Source organism: Sciurus vulgaris, assembly GCF_902686455.1.
Source record: "Sciurus vulgaris genome assembly, contig: HiC_scaffold_289_arrow_ctg1, whole genome shotgun sequence".
In the NCBI taxonomy this organism is placed as follows: domain Eukaryota; kingdom Metazoa; phylum Chordata; class Mammalia; order Rodentia; family Sciuridae; genus Sciurus; species Sciurus vulgaris.
The window spans coordinates 286,821-305,974 of record NW_027632763.1 but is presented as its reverse complement, the minus strand read 5'-3'; positions in this window follow the sequence as shown (position 1 = coordinate 305,974).

Below are 19,154 nucleotides of genomic sequence, written 5' to 3'. Positions count from 1 at the left end.
TTATCAAGGTTAGAGCCCATGTTGAATCTTCTTTCATGGGTTTTTATAATTTTAAAACTATTTGTTTAGTTATGGTTTTTGTTTGTTTTTAAGTAAAGATAAATGTGATATACATAGTAATCTTTCTAAAATTGTATGCTGACCATACTGCTGTCAGAATGATGTTAGGTATGTGCTCTTTGCTAAATATATTTGTACAGAATATTTGAAAGTGAAGAGTTGATTATACTAGTGAATTCAGGAGTATTTGAGATGGGGAGGAAAGGGGAAATGACAATGCAAATGTAGAATATATTGTAAAATTCAGTTTGTTGACTTAAAGAAAAAAAAACTGATGTCTCAATTTGGCTGTGTTTCAATTTTTTTTAGAGATTTTATTTATTTTTTCTTTCTGCATTTAATCCTTTCCCCAGAAAGCATAATGCAGCTGGTTAATCCACATAACTGTGAGAGGAAATGAGTAATTCCTGCTATTCTGAAATTGACAAACTATGTATTTCAATACCAGTTATGTAGAGTGTTTGGATTTAACAAGCAGTTTTATGGAGTTTACAATACAGAAATAGGCTTTCATTGTCAAACAAATTGTCAAACCTAGTAACTGTTAAATATTTGGAGAATTTTAAAGAATATCACTGTTTAAATCCATTTCAAACTTTTTAAATTTTTTGTACTATGGTTTGTTTTTCTTCTGTTATATTTTTTATTCACTTATGCTGTCATACATTGAGTACATTTGTTCCAAAACTAGTGCGTTTTTTCTAATGGAAATTTTAAATAAACTTTCCATTATTCCTTATTTTGATTAAAAATTGGTGATTTCCTTTCACCACATATTAGATTTTAGGGTAAGATTTGCTATTCTTTTGAAAGGTTATTTTTTCTTCCTTAGATATTCTCTGCTAATTAAATCAAACCAGCAAAGTTACTCATAAAGAGGAATCATGTAAAGAGCAAAGATCCTTGAAGTCAGAAAAGACAAGACAGGTAGAACTCAAAAAATTGAGAGAAAACTAGAACTAGCAGAATCTAAATGTACACATCTCTCAATGTGCAGAAATCCAGAAGGAACAGTTATTGGTTGGTGCCATTCTATCGACAGAAGGAACCGATTTCCAACCTCAGATGAAGCTAATGGTGAGAAGGCTGTTATGGGGGGGGTAAGGTGCTGATAATAAAAAAGGCCTACTGACATTTAAAGAAATACTTAAAAAATAGAAATACCTGACTGGAAAGAATGCAAAGGAGCTTGGTTCTACAGGTATTTGTGGAAGGTCCCTGTACCTTTAAAGTTTTTGATGAACACAGTGGAAAATCTTGTCCCCCAGAAGCTTATGAAAGGAAGAAAGCAAGGTATTGATGGGTGTCTACTGGGCTGCAGGCAGGAGCAAGTGGTTGCTAAGCACTGTCTCTCATGCTCACAGAAGCACATGAGATACTACTCTGACCTCCTCTCCTATTAGTCAACTTTATATTACTGCAACATATATTGAGATGATCAGCTTATAAAGAGGAAATGTGCCTTTTAGCTCACAGTTTTGGTGATTGCAGTCCAGGATCAGGCAGACCCTCTGCATTGGGGCCCCTGGTGAGGGGCAAGAACTTATGTGTGTCGTGCAGAAAAACCACTCATTTATGGCCAAGCAGCAAAGAAGAAGGGGAAGTGATAGATGTTCCACTGTCCCCTTCCAGTGCACACTACCACCAGTGACATACACTCATGACGCCCCACCTCTAAGATCCCACCCACCCTAAAAGCACCACCTGGGTACCACAGCTTCCATCACAACAGAACTTCAGGGGGACAGTTATCCAAACTGTAACCATGCCTGTTTTTATTTTTTTAAAACCAACCCAGAAGGTGAATAACTTGTCCAAACTTATTGTGTGGGAATTGGAATATCAGTAGGATTTGACTTTTAAATCCAGGGTTAATTTTATATCCTACATTTATTAATGTGCAGCCATAGAAAATTACAAAATAAGACAGAATAAAGAACAAAGAAGTAGTCCTGACTTGGGTGAGTGGAGATCAGTAAAGTTTTACAAAGAAAGTCATTATCACTGAGCTTTGAAGGATGGGAAGCATTTTGATAATGGGAAATATTTCTGGGCAGAAGGTGGATCTGAGTAAAAGTGTTTACTTTTTTTCAGACAGTATTTCGTTTGCTATTGTCTGTTATGTCTCAGTATATGCACCCCAATTTCTAAAAACTGGTCTCCAATCTGAAATTTATCATACCATGTAGTATGATGTCCCCTCTTTGTGTGGTCAAAGCAGAAGCTGGCTTTTTGAAAATTAGGATTGAAAATGAGGGAGGAAGTTTTGTCTCTGCATGGCTGAAGATATAATAAAATGTGGGAAGTGTCCCCTACCACCACTTTTTATGCCTGGAAAGAAGGAAGAAGGGAAAGGAGTCTTAGGGCAACCAGGTTCCTAGGTCTAGGGTTTAAAAAGAACTCCCCCATGTCTGTTTTTACTTTGCATACACACCAGAATCTTTATTAATAATCCCCTGTTGCTTAATGTAGTTTGATTTAGGTTTTTGATATCGGTAAGCAAATGAGTTTTAAATAATAAAGTATGAAAATATTTGACTTTTTTTTCAAGATAGGTTCTTTTTACTTTTAACTAAAACAATACTTGTTCCCTAAAAGTTTTTAAAGTACCAGATTAACAAAAAGAACACACTAAAAGTTGCCTGCCTATCCCATAGATAAATTGATTTATCCTTAAACTGAGTGAGTATGATGACCTGGCACAAGGTTAGTGTGTTGGGGAGAATGCAGGTGTACAAGTTTCTATCATCTCCTTAGCATAGAGATGGTGATTGCTCCCTTTATTAAATACCGATCCTGTGATCCTCCATGATAAAAGGAGAAAAAAAGGGAACAATTCCTCCATCCTGCCGTCAGGCAGTCTGCACTCTGATGGGAAATAGGCAAGAGAATGAAGTCACAGTGCCATGATAACCAGGGCCACCGAGGGTGCACAACACAGTGGAGAAGAGCAACTGACCAAAGAGCTCACTGGGTGTTGTGCAGGCCAAGGGCTTGTGGGAGAAATGTCTACCAGGCAGAAAATGCAAAGACCCAACCAGGAGACCTGGGTACAGTTGGGTAATGAGTTTAGCTGGAGTGTAGGGCAGTGGGGAAGGAGCCAGGTTGTTTGGGATCTTTGGTATGTTATACTAAGGAATGGAATATTTTTATTTTCCCTTAAGATTTTAGCTCCTAGATGATTGAGACTAAACCAGCCAGGGACCAGGAGAGAACCTGTAGTGAAGCCATCACAGAAGAAGCAGGAAGGATCTGACAGAGCAAGAAAGAGTCATTGCAGAAGCCAAGGGAAGAGTTTCAAATGGAAGTTTTCATCAGCAGCATGACCACCACAGGACAAAGAAGAATGAGAATCTAGAAAAGGTTTCAACTTAATAACTAGGAATAATTTAAGGACCTATAAAATTTTTGAGGGATTTCCCAAAGGCAAATGGCGAGGGTTTGAAAGTCTGGACTGAAATAAATGGAAGTAGAGTGATTTGATGTAGCAGTTCATTGGTGAGAAGAAGATGGAGGATACTCTGTGGTGACTTGCAGAGATGTGTGAAGAGGGAAAGTTGTGTTGGAATCAGGAGCTGTAAACACACCTGTAGCCCACTGGTAACAAGCCAAAACACAGCCCAGCATCTGTAAATGCAGCTGAGGTCAGGTGATGGGCATTGAAGTGGATTCAATGCCCAGAGATATATAGGCTGGAACTGGGGGTCAGACAAAAGGAAAATGTGGTCAAATCCCCAGGGTTGAGGATGGACAAGGTAGTCCTAGGGAAATTCTGTCAGACACATGCCCATTATTGCAATGGTTGCCCATTGTCCAGGCTAAGAGTCAAAGTAGGGTCTCCAAGGCAGAAGGGGTGAGAGCAAAGGGCACATTCACTGTGAGCAGCCACAGCCGTCCACTGCAATTTTCCCTCAGAGACATCTGGGAATGCAAGAACTTCGAAGATAATCAGCTGCATGCCAAACCTTCACAAGAGTTGCTTACATGTAGCAGAATTGTGAAAGTCACTGGAGGAGAAAAAACTCTAGGAACCAAGAGGACAGCTCAGAGGGGTAGAGTGTTGACGTTCATCTCTATACCACTAGATGGCGCCAGGCACTTGGTGAAGAATGAATGAATGATATGGTGTAGTCTGGTGGACACTGAAGCCATTGAGGTCAATACAGAAAACACTGTGAAGGTTTCGGGAGAATCGAGGTAAGAGAGGGACAGCACCAGAGTAGTGAAGAGACAAAAATTAAGCCACCCAAGAATCCAGAAGAACTTGGGTCTGAAAAGGAAGACGAATGGGAAAGAAAGCCAGGGAGAGTAAGTAACAGTCATCAATTCACCTGGGGGTTGGACAGAGGACAATGGGAAATTCTTTCATTGTTCTTCTATCATCTGTGTCTTTTAAAAATCCCCTATACCCCAGGATTTGGAAGGATTTCTGAAGAATTTCTATTTCAGTTAAGTGAGTCTGTAATACTGTTAAATAAAAGGAAGTCAAGAGAAAGGGAGCAGGTGTGCGGAAAGAAAATGAGCTGGATGAAGCACCCTGATGAAGAATTTCCAGGGTGGGGCTGGGGCTCGGGCTTAGTGGTGGAGCACTCACCTGGCATGTGTGAGGCACTGAGTTTGATCATCAGCACCACATAAAAATAAATAATTAAGGGTATTGTGTCCATCTACAATTTAAAAAAGAAAAAAATAGTATTCCAGGCTGTCCAGACTGGGATGAAGGATGTAGGTCAGTGGTAGAGAGCTCACATGAGCCCTGGGTTTCCTCCCAGAACCTCAAAACAAAATAAACCAAAAACCCTCATTAGTTGTTTCCCCAGATATATTAGCATATCCATAATAATGCCCGAATAATGACACACTGAGCAAGAAGGATGAATGAGAGACAGTAAGAGCTTCTGGGAAAAGAGAAGGAGAGAAAGGTGGTGACAGCAAACAAGATCTTTGGCTCATTAGCTCTGGGGTGCAGGGACAGTCCCCTGATCCTCCAAAGCTCATTGAGTTTCTAGCAGCTGTTGAAAGAACGATAAATCTCTGAAAAGCATTGCCAGTTCCTGGGACCATGGACTTGGAATATATGGTGTTTCTTGGGTGGTATAATATCAGTAGACTCTCTTAGAACCATAGGTATTTCTTAAAATATTCTTTAATTTATTGTCTGCCTTTTCTTTTACTAGCAGAATTTAGGAAACAAGTAATTTGCCAAGTGCCTTGAAAATGTGCCACATTGGGGTCACATTACCACACCCTGTCACCCAGCACAGAAGAGGGACTGCCCACCACAAGGGCAATGGGTTCCTTTGTTGCATTTACATCTTTTTTTCTTCTGGGACAAATGGGATTGTATGAACTGTAGGCATTTTTCTACAAATATTATTTTTTACTGAGTCTGATAAATGTGTATCAAGTACAGTTTTGTAATTCTTGAGTCACTTTGAATGCTGCAGTTGCCAAAAGGCAACCTGTGGCCTACAGTTTCCAAGACCTGGAACTGAAAAATATCTTTGGAGATCTGAAAGCTCAGTGTCAGCAACAGAATACAAAAGGCCATAATCCATTCTGCCTAAATGTTGTATGATAAATAGACAGGGACCTGTTACGTTTAAAAGCTTGAGAGTGATGTTTTTAAGGAATGCTTTGTGAAAAGCTGACAATCAGTAAAAGAAAGAAAGAAAAGAAAGAAAGAAAGAAAGAAAGAAAGAGAGGGAGGGAGAGAGAAAATTAGAGGGGGGAGAAGAAAAAAAGAAAAGAAAGGAAAAGAAAAAGAAAAAAAAAAAAAAACCTTGCTGGATGTGGTGGTGTATGCCTGTGATCCCGAGTGGCTTAGGAGGCTGAGGCAGGCAGATCCCTAGTTCAAAAATAGCCTCAGTGGAGGTGAGAAGCTAAGCAACTCAGTGAGACCCTATCTCTAAATAAAATACAAAAAAAGGGCTGGGGATGTGGCTTAGCAGTGGAGTACCACTGAGTTCAATGCCCTGTACCAAAAGATAAAAAAAAAAAAAACCTTGATCCAAAAGATAAAGTGCCATCACTCTCTCTATTTCCATAGACTAAGTTTCAAAAATGGAAAAGAAAGGGAATAAAAAAGAAAAAAAAAAAAACAAAAGAAGTTACATTGGCACTTCTTTTCATTCTAGAGCTAGCCATATTGAGGATATTTCATCTTTCCCTTGGTCTTGGGTCAGATAGAGACTGAAGAATATGTGCCTACACCTGGCTTCCACCCCAGCCCACAGATTTATAATTATGTTGCAGATGTGATGATTCAGAGGAGGCACTTCAATTACACACACTAGCTTTTTAATTCCAGTACTACCACTTTCTAGCTGCACCATCTCAGGCAAATGAATTAATGTCTGTGTTTCAGCCTTGTCTGTAAAATGGAAAAATAATAGTCACCCTCTCATTGGTCATTGTGCGGTTAGACTGGTGTGAGGCACATTGAATACCTGGTCCTGAGCCACATGGTATGCACTCAATATTGGTTTGGCTACAGTGGCAACAATGATCTAGAGGCCCAGCGAGCACTCAGTATATGGAGGTGCTTGGTTCTCAGTATCTGTGGGACATGGAATACAGCTCCCTCAACCGCCCCCAATAGAACTTTCTAAATTGCAAAAATAGCAGTGAAAAGCATTATTGTGAAGGGAGGGAGGGAACAGGCAGTTAAATAAGTATACTTTCAGGGTGCTAATAAATACTGATTTTCATTTATACTACATTCCATACAGACCAGCTGCTTGTTAGGACATCTCTTACCTTTGTCGTTTCCAATATTAAAATCATTTCTTGGTACAGGGTGGACCTCAGTGGTGTGGCAGTTTTCTGGCATGTGCCAGGCTCCAAGTTCCACCCCCATCTCCACACACATACAAAAAGAAAGACAAGGACAAAGAAAGCCCTAAAGTCATTTCTTTATTCCTGGTTTGGTCCTGGGTTGTTCTACCTTGAATGCCACACCTGATCTCACACCCCAAACTGCCACCATCAGTCAAAGGATTCAAGCTGATCTTCAGCTCTCTTATCCCCTTTCCACATCATCTGCTGAAGGATGTACAGATAATCCTGTCAACCCACTGGGAACTGGCAGCCAGAATATCCTTCTTCATCCCACCATCCTTCCCTTTCTGTGTTGTTCCCCATCCCACATTCCTATTTATTACTTTGTAGGCAAGGATTCATTTGTGAGGTGTCCTTTTATCTAAGCTGGTCAGGATGTAGAAGTCTATGCTACTTCTGGAAGTGCATGCTCTGTAACTGGGTGAACTGGCAGCCACTTTGCCTTGGGTCTCTACTTAAATACACAGAACATTCCACTTTCCCTAGTCATCGTGTTTTAATAACTCACTGATATAAAAAAATCCATTAACTCACTTCCCTACCAATTTTCCTACCCCACCCCCTCACTTGCCTACATATATTTAGAAACTTAAATTAGCACAGGTCCTTTTCAGAGGAAGAAGACAAGATAAGCCAATTTAATATTTGTAATGTGTGTGAATCTACTTAAGCATAAGGCAGTAAATGTAAAACCACTAAGATATTTCTTTGAAGCCCATCCACATATGACAGTAAAACATTGTAATATTTGCATTAGCAAGACTAATACTGATGAGTTGTGACATGGATCTAGCTTTAAGATGGGGGAATGGTTCCACATTTATTCTAGATGTCAGTTTCTATCACTAGAGACACTCAACATAAGGAGAGAGAAACAGCTTTGAGTCCAAGGGATCTGTATCTGTGTTCAAATCCTTCCTCCTGTACTTCCTCCCTGGGCAATTTCTGGAAAGTTTTCCTGAAATTTTGAATCCTGACATATACAAATATATGTATGTGTATATATATATATATATATATATATATTTGAAAATTCACTGTAAATCCCTTCAAATTTAAAAATATTAGAAGTGGAGTATAAAAATATCCTTCAATAAACCTGTTTTTTTAATTTAAAAAATGAAGTCTATCAAATTACCTTAGAAAACATGAAAATGATTTCTAAACAAAAATCTAAGTGCCTATGATGTAGGTGACCAATAAAAATTGATTAATGAAATGATCTGTCATTTTTATTGAGAACATGAGCCCAAGAACTCTCTTATGTAGTCTGTCCTTAATTCAAACATTAATTACTATGTTTGCATTGTAAGATTATTATATCTGTGTTCTACAATGGGAAATAATTCAAAACTCATTAAGAAGTACATCTTCATGTTTTGAAAAATGAGTTTAATTAATTCCAAAATTTATTCTCATATACCAAAACTGGAGTTTTTAATAGAATTTGATTTGTTTGTATTTTTGTTTGCTGTTTTTATAAATATAGCTCCACAAAAAAGCTCTTCTGATTTAGACTGATCACCTACATTAAAATATTTCTGATTTTTTCAGGAATAATTTTCTGGTGTATCACAGAATATTTATAGATTCTTCCTACTTCAGCACTACTCCATAAAGCTGTCCTCAGACTCAACTGATGTTCCTTCATGTTTCACAAGATATTGCTATAATGCTTTGTGAACCAGTGTTTCATTATGTAGTGTATATATATATATATATATATGTTATATGTGTATATATATATAGATATATGTTATATATATATATGTTATATGTGTATATATATAGAGATATATGTTATATCTATAATATTGTCAATGGAATATTAACCACTGTACAAAATGCAAAGATGTGCATAACTAGCAATGCACATTTGGATTAGATGATCCAGTTGATATCCAGTTGTGTGGGAGGTAGAGTGAGTGACTTTATTTATTTATTTATTTTTATTTTATTTTTATTTTTTTTATTGTAAACAAATGGGATACATGTTGTTTCTCTGTTTGTACATGGCGTAAAGGCATACCATTTGTGTAATCATAAATTTACATAGAGCAATGTTGTTTGATTCATTCTGTTATTTTTTCCCTTCCCCCACCCCTCCCACCCCTCTTTACCCTCTATACAGTAGTTCCTTCCTCCATACTTGCCCCCCTCCCTAACCCTAACTCTAACCCTAACACTAACCCTTCCCTCCCCCCCATTATGTGTCATCCTCCACTTATCAGCGATATCATTCGTCCTTTGGCTTTTTGAGATTGGCCTATCTCACTTAGCATGATATTCTCCAATTTCATCCATTTGCCTGCAAATGCCATAATTTTATCATTCTTTATGGTTGAGTAATATTCCATTGTATATATATACCACAGTTTCTTTATCCACTCATCAATTGAAGGGCATCTAGGTTGGTTCCACAGTCTGGCTATTGTGAATTGAGCAGGGATACTTACAACCCACTCACTCTTCTTTCAATGTCCCTATTGAGTTAAAAAACCTAATGGTTCTTACCACTTAGTGCAAGATCTTGGCCTCATCAACTCTTCCATTATCCCCATCTACCCCCTAATCCCTAACCCCTACACCCTTCTCTCCCAAATCCCTGCTGCATCCACTCATTTCTCAGTAATAGATCTCAAGGATGCTTTCTTTTCTATTCCCTTTGTACCTGAATCCCAAGACATTTTTGCTTTCACCTGGGCTGACCCAGAAACCAGACATTCTCAACATCTTACATGGATAGTCCTTCCCCAGGGTTTTAGAGATAGTCCCCATCTCTTTGGACAAGTCCTGGCAACAGACCTAAAGGACTTCCACTCAACTTGCCCTGACTCCACTCTCCTTCAATATGTAGATGACTTCCTCCTCTGCAGCCCCTCCATGGAAATCTCAAAGCATGACATCATATTCCTACTCAACTTTCTGGCCTACAAGGGTTACCGTGCCTCCCCTGAAAAGGCCCAACTGTCCTATCCCACCGTTACTTATCTCGGGTTCTCCATCTCTTACGGAAGGAAGGCCATCACTACCAACAGGAAACATTTCATTAGCTCCATTCCCATTCCCAAACTAAAGCCTAAATCTTATCCTTCCTGGACTTAACAGGATATTTTAGGGCATGGATTCCCAATTATTCCCTCCTAGCAAGGCCTTTATATGACATGGCAAAGGGCCCTCAAAATGAGCCGCTACCCTCCACTCCCAACCGGCCTTTCCACATATTAAAAAGGGCACTCCTCCAGGCCCCAGCCCTCCACCTGCTGGACCTAGAAAAAAACTTTTCTTCTCTATGTTCATGAAAAGGGAGGCCAAAGTTTAGGAGTACTTGGACAAAACTATGGGCCAACTTTTGCCTCAGCAGCCTATCTCCCCAGGCAGTTGGACCCTACTTTAGAGGATGGCTCCCTGACTACGCACCTTGGCAGCCAGCCATGATCTTCAAAAGGAAGCTCATAAATTCACCTTTGGGTCTCCCCTCACGATTCTTTCACCACATCACTTGAAAGACCTCCTGACCTACAAAGGGTTGCAATCTCTCCCTGCTTCCAGTATTCTTTCCCTACTGGTATTCTTACAGAACCCCACAATATCTTTCAAACCCTGTCCCCCTTTAAATCCCGCCTCCTTACTCCCTATTACAACTAACTTACCAGAGCCCCGAGTTCGTAACTGTACTGAAGCTCTGGAGGCTTTTCTGCCCTGCCCCACAACGATCTCTGAGGGGACTTTGTTTTGTCCTGATTTCACATGGTTTTCCAATGGCAGTTCCTTTATGCAGGATGGGGTCAGAGTGGCAGGATATGCTGTTGTCTCCCTCTCCTCTATAATCAAAGAAAACCCCTTCCACCAAACACCACTAACCAACAGGCCGAACTCATAGCAGCTACCAGGGTTTGTGAACTAGCTACAGAAAAAAAAAAAAAAAAACTTATCTTTTTACACTGATTCCAAATATGTTTTTCATATTCTATTGTGCCATGCTGGGACTCCTAACAACCAAGGGCACCTCTGTCACTAACTCAAAACTCATTTCTGACCTATTGGAAGCCTCAAAGTTACCATCTAAACTTTGTATCATGCACTGTAAGGCTCACCAAACTGACTCCTCCCCTATCACAGTGGGCAATTCCAAATCTCATCAAGCTGCACAATCAGCCGCCCTCCAACTTCCAATCCCTCTCCAATACTCACACTCACTTCTTCAGAGAGTATGTCTGAACAAGATCATCAATATTTTTCCATTTTCTCCATTCCTTGTTTCACTCTAGCCCCCAAAGTCTTGAAACCTTTCTTCAATCATTTTTCACCCTCTCTGGGGATGTTAAAGCCCTCTTACAACACATCTCCTCAACATGCCACATTTGTCAATGAACCAATTCTAACACACCTCTACAGCCTAAACCCTTCCCTTTCCTTCCCATCAGGCTCAAGGGCACATCCCTGCAGCTGACTGGCAAACTGACTTCACCAATATGCCCAGGGTTAAACACATACTAGTACTACTAGTACTGATGGATACCTTCTCCGGATGGGTCGAGGCTTTTCCTACATCCAACAAAAGGGACTCTACCATCGCTAACATCCTGTTAAGGAAAAATTACTCAGCTCATGGAACTCTTTCCTCACATCCCTTCACCAGAACGCTTGGCTCATTCCACCCGAGGCCACTACAAGGGACATTCACCAACTTAACCCCCCAAGAAACTTTCCCCTTTCGGCCTTGTTATGGGGTCTCCTGACCATATTTCTCCTGAAACCCTCTACCCCTTCCCAGACTTCGCTCCCATCCAGCAGGAAGTAAGCAGATTGAGTGACACTGCATTCCAAAATATTTTTAAAAAGGGAGAAATATAAGATCATTGCTCTTATTTTTCCTATTTGGCGCTTGACCAACATTCTCCTGCCAGCGTGAACTTGCACCCAATCGGTGCTTAACACCCCGCCCAGACCCCTAGCAACAAGGCTCACCCAATCAACTCTCACCCGGTTTCATGCCCCAACCAATCAGCCTCTTCCCAGCCCCATATAAGTGTGTACATTTTTAAAATAAAACAGAACTGCTCCAGCATTTGGATTTGGCTCATGTCTCTGTGTGATTCCTTTCAACTATGCTTCTCCAGTTCTCTTGTGAATCAGCATAAACAAATTTTGCAGAGTTATCTATCAAATGTAAGAACAATTCTTTATTGCCATGATTATGAGTCCTGTTTTCTGGAAGACACACATTCCTATGATTAAGTTGTGATTATATGCAAAATGATCAGTAACATAAACCAACATTACAGCTAATACATTAACTACAAAAAATGTCCAATTTTAGAACTATTCAATATGATACAAGTAAAAGAATATAGTTTTGAAGAAAATGGTGACTTCTTGAACAAAAATGTAAAGGGTAAGCAGTGGTATTGTTTAAAAAGAAACATGCCAGTTTACATACATTCCAAACCTTTTTTCTTGAAGTGTATTGACCTGAATTTAGGAAGCATTCATAATCTGGAGTAGCTGGGATTGCAGGATTGTATGTGTGCATCAATTCACCACATTGAAATGAGAAGTTTTTGTTTTGTTTTGTATCAGGAATTCCTTATTTCTGAGCCTTAACCTCAGCACATTTGCTTTTTCTTAAATTTTGAGACAGGGTCTCACTAAGTTGCTTAGGCCCACAAAGTTGCTGAGGTTGACCTCAAACTTGCAATCCTCCATACTTCTTCTAGAGTCTTTGTAATTATAGTCATGTGCCACTGTGTCTGGCAAAAAGAAGCTTTTTAATGGTTATTACACTAAAATATCTTCTATGCTAAACTAAGTTACTTATAGATATCAAAATTTCAAAATATTCCAACTAAATCCATGTTTTCATCCCCCTACATGAATGGATATTGAGCCCAGGTCTTTGACCACACTAGGCAAGTGCTCTATGGCTGAACCATATCCCCAGCCCTCAACATAAATTTTCTATGTTTTACTATCTACACTGTAGATCTTTTCTAAAATACAGATCCAAGAACTATTTATCATTGGGAAGTTCCTTATTCAGTTTTTTTTTAATTTTTAATTTTAATTAAAAATCATAAATTTACATAGGGCAATGTTGTTTGATTCATTTTGTTATTTTCCCCCTTCCCCTCTCCCCTCCCACCCCTCTTTTCCCTCTATACATTCCTTTCTTCCTCATTCTTACCACCCTCCTTATCCCTAACCCTAAACCTAAACCTAACCCTAACACTAACCCCTCCTACCCCTCACCCCCATATGTCCTCATCCGCTTATCAGCGAGATCATTCGTCCTTTAGTTTTTTGAGATTGGCTTATCTCACTTAGCATGATACCCTCCAATTTCATCCATTTGCCTGCGAATGCCATAATTTTGTCATTCCTCATTGCGGAGTAATATTCCATTGTATATATATGCCACAGTTTCTTTATCCATTCATCAACTGAAGGGCATCTGGGTTGGTTCCACAATCTGGCTATAGTGAATTGAGCAGCTATGAACACTGATGTGGCTGTATCTCTGTAGTATGCTGCTTTTAAGTCCTTTGGGTATAGGCCAAGGAGTGGGATAGCTGGGTCAAATGGTGGGTCCATTCCAAGCTTTCTGAGGAATCTCCATACTGCTTTCCAGAGGGGCTGCACTAGTTTGCAACCCCACCAGCAATGTATGAGTGTACCTTTTTCCCCACATCCTCGCCAACACCTATTGTTGCTTATGTTCTTGATAATCGCCATTCTAATTGGGGTGAGATGAAATCTTAGGGTAGTTTTGATTTGCATTTCTCTTATTACTAGAGATGTTGAACATTTTTTCATATATCTGTTGATTGCTTGTACATCTTCTTCTGTGAAGTGTCTGTTGATTTCCTTAGCCCATTTGTTGATTGGATTATTTGTGTTCTTGGTGTAGAGTTTTTTGAGTTCTTTATAGATTCGGGATATTAGCGCTCTATCTGAAGTATGATTGGCAAAGATATTCTCCCACTCTGTAGGCTCTCCCTTCACATTACTGATTGTTTCCTTTGCTGAGAGAAAGCTTTTTAGTTTGAATCTATCCCAGTTGTTGATTCTTGCTTTTATTTCTTGGGCTATGGGAGTCCTGTTAAGGAAGTCTGCTCCTAAGCCAACAAGTTGAAGGTTTGGGCCTACTTTTTCTTCTATAAGATGCAGGGTCTCTGGTCTGATTCTGAGTTCCTTGATCCATTGTGAGTTGAGTTTTGTGCAGGGTGAGAGATAAGGGTTTAATTTCATTCTGTTGCATAAGGTTTTCCAGTTTTCCCAGCACCATTTGTTGAAGAGGCTATCTTTTCTCCATTGTATATTTTTAGGCCCTTTGTCTAGTATGAGAAAATTGTATTTATTTGGGTTTGTGTCCGTGTCCTCTATTCTGTACCATTGATCAACCTGTCTATTTTGGTACCAATACCATGCCGTTTTTGTTATTATTGCTTTGTAATAGAATTGAAGATCTGGTATTGCGATGCCACCTGCTTCGCTCTTTCTACTGAGGTTGCTTTAGCTATTCTGGCATTCTTATTCTTCCAGATGAATTTCATAATTGCTTGCTCATTTCTGTAAGGTACATCATTGGGATTTTAATTGGAATTGCATTGAATCTATATAGCACTTTTGGTAGTATGGCCATTTTGACAATATTAATTCTTCCTATCCATGAACATGGGAGATCTTTCCATCTTCTAAGGTTTTCTTTAATTTCTTTCTTTAGTGTTCTGTAGTTCTCATTGTAGAGGTCTTTCACCTCTTTTGTGAGATTGATTCCCAAGTATTTTATTTTTTTCGAGGCTATTGTGAATGGGGTAGTTTTCCTAATTTCTCTTTCTGAAGATTCATCACTTATGTATAAAAATGCATTGGATTTATGAACATTGATCTTGTAACCTGCTACTTTACTGAATTCACTTATGAGTTCTGAGAGTTTTCTGGTGGAATTTCCAGGTTCCTCTAAATATATAATCATGTCATCAGCGAACAGGGATTGTTTGAGTTCCTCTTTTCCAATTTGTATCCCTTTAATTTCTTTGGTTTGTCTAATTGCTCTGGCTAGAGTCTCAAGAACAATGTTGAATAGAAGTGGTGAAAGAGGGCATCCCTGCCTTGTTCCAGTTTTTAGGGGAATGCTTTCAGTTTTTCACCATTTAGAATGATATTGGCCATGGGCTTAGCATAGATGGCCTTCACAATGTTAAGGAATGATCCCACTACCCCAATTTTTTCTAGTGTTTTGAGCATGAAGGGATGCTGTATTTTATTGAATGCTTTTTCTGCATCTATTGAAATAATCATGTGATTCTTAACTTTTAGTCTGTTGATATGGTGAATGACATTTATTGATTTCCAGATGTTGAACCAACCTTGCATCCCTGGGATAAAACCCACTTGATCGTGATGCACTATCTTTTTAATATATTTTTGTATGTGATTTGCTAAAATTTTGTTGAGAATTTTTGCGTCGATGTTCATTAAGGATATTGGTCTGAAATTTTCTTTCCTGGATGTATCTCTGTCTGGTTTAGGTATCAGGGTGATATTGGCTTCATAGAATGAGTTTGGGAGGGTTCCCTCCTCTTCTATTTTATGGAATACTTTGAGAAGTATTGGAATGAGCTCTTCTTTAAAGGTTTTGTAGAACTCGGCTGAGAACCCATCTGGTCCCGGACTTTTCTTTGTTGGTAGGCTTTTGATGACCTCTTCTATTTCATTGCTTGAAATTGATTTATTTAAGTTGTGTATATCTTCCTCGTTCAGTTTAGGCAATTCATATGTCTCTAGAAACCTGTTGATGTCTTCGAGGTTTTCTGTTTTGTTGGAGTATAGATTTTCAAAATAGCTTCTAATTATGTTTTGTATTTCACTCATGTCTGTTGTGATATTTCCTTGTTCATTCCGAATTTTAGTAATTTGAGTTTTCTCCCTTTTTCTCTTTGTTAGCGTGGCTAAGGGTTTATCAATTTTGTTTATTTTTTCAAAGAACCAACTATTTATTTTGTTAATTTTTCCGATTGTTTCTTTTGTTTCAATTTCGTTGATTTCAGCTCTGATTTTAACTATTTCCTGTCTTCTACTACTTTTGGTGTTGGTCTGCTCTTCTTTTTCTAGGGCTTTGAGCTGTAGTGTTAAGTCGTTTATTTGTTGATTTCTACTTCTTTTGTTGAATGCGCCCCATGAAATAAATCTTCCTCTCAGTACTGCTTTCATAGTGTCCCAGAGATTTTGATATGATGTGTCTTTGTTCTCATTTACTTCTAAGAATTTTTTAATTTCCCTCCTGATGTCTTCTGTTATCCATTCATTGTATAATAGTGTATTATTTAATCTCCAAGTATTGGAGAAGTTTCTGTTTTTTATTCTGTCATTTATTTCTAATTTCAGTCCATTATGATCTGATAGAGTACAAGGTAGTATCTCTATCTTCTTGTATTTGCTAACAGTAGCTTTGTGGCATAAAACATGGTCTATTTTAGAGAAGGATCCATGTGCTGCTGAGAAGAAAGTGTATTTGTTCTTTGTTGGATGGTATATTCTATATAAGTCGGTTACGTCTAAATTGTTGATTGTGTTATTGAGGTCTATGGTTTCTTTATTCAATTTTTTTTTGGACGATCTATCCAGCGGTGAGAGAGGTGTGTTAAAATCGCCTAGTATTATTGTGTTGTGGTCTATTTGATTTTTGGATTTGAGAAGGATTTGTTTGACGTACATGGATGAGCCAATGTTTGGGGCATAGATATTTATGATTGTTATGTCTTGCTGATTTATGCTTCCCTTAAGCAGTATGTAATGTCCTTCTTTATCCCTTCTGACTAGTTTTGGCTTAAAGTCCACATTATCTGAAATGAGGATGGATACTCCAGCTTTTTTGCTGTGTCCGTGTGCATGGTATGTTTTTTCCCATCCTTTCACCTTCAGTCTATGGGTATCTCTTTCTATGAGATGGGTCTCGTGCAGGCAGCATATTGTTGGATTTTTCTTTTTAGTCCAATCTGCCAGTCTATGTCTTTTGATTGATGAGTTCAGGCCATTAACATTCACAGTTATTATTGTGATATGATTTGTATTCCTATTCATTGAACTCATTTTTGTTTTTTGACATGATTTGGTTTCTCCTTTATTAGGCTATTCCTTTAGGCTAGTTCCTCCCATTGCTGATTTACATCGTTGTTTTTCATCTCTTCCTCATGGAATATTTTGCTGAGAATGTTCTGTAATGCTGACTTTCTTTTAGTAAATTCCTTTAACTTTTGTTTATCATGGAAGGATTTTATCTCATCATCAAATCTGAAAGTAAGTTTTGGTGGGTATAAAATTCTTGGTTGGCATCCATTTTCTTTCAGGGCTTGGTAAATGTTGTTTCAGGCCCTTCTAGCTTTTAGGGTCTGGACTGAAAAATCTGCTGATATTCTTATTGATTTTCCCCTGAAGGTAATCTGATTCTTTTCTCTCACGGCCTTTAAAATTCTGTCTTTATTTTGAATGTTAGGTATTTTCATAATAATGTGCCTTGGTGTAGGTCTGTTGTAATTTTGCATATTTGGAGTCGTATAAGCCTCTTGTACTTGGTTTTCCATTTCATTCTTGAGATTTGGGAAATTTTCTGATATCATTTCATTGAATAGATTGTTCATTCCTTTGGTTTGTTTCTCTAAGCCTTCCTCAATCCCAATTATTCTTAAATTTGGCCTCTTCATGATATCCCATAATTCTTGTAGATTCTGTTCATGATTTCTTACCATCTTCTCTGTTTGGTCAACTTTGTTTTCAAGATTAAATATTTTGTCTTCAATATCTGAAGTTCTGTCTTCCAGGTGATCTATCCTATTGTTTATGCTTTCTATGGCGTTTTTAACTTGGTTTATTGTTTCCTTCATTTCAAGGATTTCCATTTGGTTTTTTTTCAGTATCTCTAACTCTTTATTGAAATGCTCTTTTGCTTCTGTTGTTTGCTCTTTTAACTGTTGATTAGTGCATTCATTTAATGCCTGCATTTGTTCTTTCATCTCCTCGTTTGCTTCCCTGATTGTTTTAATTATGTACATTCTGAACTCCCTTTCGGACATTTCTTCTGCTGTGCTGTCATTGGGTTTTATTGATATAGTATCTAGGTTTGTTTCGGACATTTTCTTCCCTTGTTTTCTCATATTGGTCAGACGTCAATGGGACTCTGTGATATTGTAGATTTCCTCTATTGGCTTATAGTGACCCTGTAGATTTCCAGTGTATCACCTACCAGCCTTCAGTAGCCAGAAGTCTTGGATTAATTTGATAATGCAGTGCTTCCGAAGAATGCTGCCCCTAGCCCACTACCAGTTCCAGGGAGAGAGACCTGGAGAGGTCTCTTGTTGCACAGCCCTGTTTCCAGAGGCTGGTTGTACGTTGGAGGTCTCCACTGGCTTGGGGACTTGTGGCTGGCTCTGTGTCGAGAGGCTCTCACTGGGCGGTCTGCCCCGGGAAGCTAGCCTAGATAGGCGCTTCCCGCCGGAGGGGGCTGGGCTGCTTGGGGGAGTCCCTGCGCCCTGTGCTGGTCACTGAAGCAACCTGCGGGTGGGCTGGAGCTGGCAGCGGGGCGGGCTGGAGCTGGCAGCAGGGCTGGCCGGAGCTGGCCGCGCTGCTTCTGTGCAGAAGGGCTCTCACCTGGGGGCCTGTTCCGAGAGGCTGGAGGATCTGTCCCTGTGGGTGGAGCCACCGCCAGACTGCACCGAGCTGCCTGGGGGAGACGCTATCTGCCCTGTCCCACTCTACTAAGCCACTCGAATCCGGGCCTGCAGACCAGCTGAGCTTCGCTGGGTGGAGGAGACTCACCCCATGGTTCTATCTTAGTCCAAGTCTCTCAATGTCTCCCCTTCTTGAATCCTGGGTTCTGGGGCAACTGAAGATGCAGTCACCCTCTAGTCTGCCATCTTGGATCACCCCGTGGAAAAAGCCTGCAGCTGGAGGGGGACAATGCTGCCTGGAGAGGTCTCTGGCTGCCCAGCCCTGGTCCCAGAAGCTGCTTGCATGTCGAATATCTCCACTGGCTTGGGGACTTGTGGCTGGCTCTGCGTCGAGAGGCTCTCACTGGGCGGTCTGCCCCGGGAAGCTAGCCTAGAGAGGCGCTTCCCGCCGTAGGGGGCTGGGCTGCTTGGGGGAGTCCCTGGCGCCCTGTGCTGGTCACTGAAGCAACCTGCGGGTGGGCCAGAGCTGGCAGCAGGGCGGGCCGGAGCTGGCCGTGCTGCTTCTGTGCAGAAGGGCTCTCACTG